The sequence below is a fragment of the Atta colombica genome, unplaced genomic scaffold, assembly GCF_001594045.1.
Source record: "Atta colombica isolate Treedump-2 unplaced genomic scaffold, Acol1.0 scaffold135, whole genome shotgun sequence".
NCBI classification, from domain to species: Eukaryota; Metazoa; Arthropoda; class Insecta; order Hymenoptera; family Formicidae; genus Atta; species Atta colombica.
In genome coordinates this window covers 1,992,191-1,994,105 of record NW_017259223.1, presented here as the reverse complement: position 1 = coordinate 1,994,105, position 1,915 = coordinate 1,992,191, and the positions used below count along the sequence as shown (strand labels likewise).

The following is a 1,915-nucleotide window of genomic DNA, read 5'->3' as shown; positions in this document are numbered from 1 at the left end:
ATATATATATATAAGCAAATCGTGGATTCTCGTATTGTATTCTTATTGTCAAATTTTCTTATTGGCGAATTCGCTCATATTTGGAAATGCTTAGTGCAAGCCGGAAGAAGTAAATAAACGAAGCGAGAAGTCCGCCCAGAGCGAGAGTTACTATGGGGAGAAAAGTGAATTGAATTCAGTCGAAGGAGCGGATACGTAGGTAAGAAAGAGTCAGATCGAGCGAGAGAGCAACAGAGAGGGAGATGGAAAGCTTTGCAGGACGCGCAGGGATAGTGCGGACGAGATTAATCTCTTCATAAAGAATAGAATAAAAAAATAACGAAGAATAATGTAAATTAAACGATGCGGCGCGACAGAGTCGGTGGACAAGTCAAAATAAAATTTATAAAATTACATTTCTTTTTTATAATTTAGAAAATCCTCCTCTTCTTCTTTCTTGCATTATATGTGATAGCATAAACGTCATTATCTCGAAAGTGTTGTTCAACAGTGTTACCGTTAATTGCGCGGATTAATTCGAGTCCAAGGCTCGTATTGCGAGATGAGCAGTAAAATTTAAATTTGTAAAAATCTCGAATTATATTTGCGTTTTACACACAGAGGGCTCGCGAACGAGTAGATTCGAAAGAAAAAAAAACTAGAAGAAATAATGATCTGTCTTGTCCTGAAAGTTTCTCAATCGTCGTTACTTACAATCATGACCTGTTAATTTTACGACGCGAGCGAGCGACGCGCTCTGATTTAATTTTACAATTACGCGAGATAAAGAGGAATAAACGCAATTTATGCGCGCGTGCTCGCGGCCGTTCAATAATGTTTTTCTTTATCTCTTTTTTTTTCTTTACTTTAGAATTTCATAATAATAATACGATATCAAAATGTATAATATATGTGTCGTGTGCCCATGTATGCGCATGCGTAGGTCGCGTGCGAGCGTGGAGCCTCTCTTCTCTGTCTTCTTTCCCTCTATCCCCCTTTAACATAACGAGAAGGGGAAGAGAGAGAGAGAGAGAGAGAGAGAGAGAGAGAGAGAGAGAGAGAGAGAGAGAGAGAGAGTGAGAGAGAACCCGGTAGAGACAAAGTACACCTCTTCTCTCTTTTTCTCTCTCTCTCTCTTCTCTCCTCTCCTTTCCGCACATTCACTTCTTCAATTCGCAACTGTGCGCGATTGGGAAATCGTAACTGCAATACCGTATTGCATTATCTGCGCGAAACTGCATATAAATGCAAAAATGAATCCGATGAGACACTCTTGTGTGTTCAAATAGTAATATGGAATGTTATTACAATTTTAGATTTCGATGCTCCGATGTATGACAACGATCTGTACTTTGTTTTTCTCCTTTTTTTTTCTTTTTCGCGACAAAGAAAATGCGAAATGCGACACAACACGATTCTTTCGCTCTTTTTCGTTTCCTACGATATTGAAAATTGTAATTTTTGAAGTGATTCTTCTCGATATACAGCAATAGTTGTAAAAAAATATAGACGCGTTACGTAGACATAATCGTCAATTTAATTGTTCGTATCTTATTATTATTATTATTATTATTTTCACATAAGATCAGAACATATTGCACATTCTTCACCATTGACAATTTCACGCGTCAAATATCAAATCAGCATTATGATATCACTTTCCCTGTCGACGCGACAGTATGATACAGGAGAGATCGCGTAATTTTTGACATTTCGCTCACCCGTGCCTGCCTAATTAATTTCGTCATCTAAACCGATGAAGAAACATCGTAAACCTTAATGAAGACAACGATTTGTGATTTACGAACTCACGTGACATACCAACGAAACCACTTTGTAACGTCCGTGACTGTATCAAATGCAACTTAGAAAATCTTGCGTACACGAAATGAAACCTTGATCACATTAGGAATCGCATTGTTTAAAAATTCCAAAA

General features: G+C 37.7%; 1 protein-coding gene across 3 annotated transcripts in view; it reads left to right on the top strand.

Moving 5' to 3' along the window:
- LOC108684517 overlaps nt 1-1,915 on the top strand; it is a 181,087-nt gene that overhangs the window by 16,975 nt on the left and 162,197 nt on the right. The window lies entirely within an intron of this gene.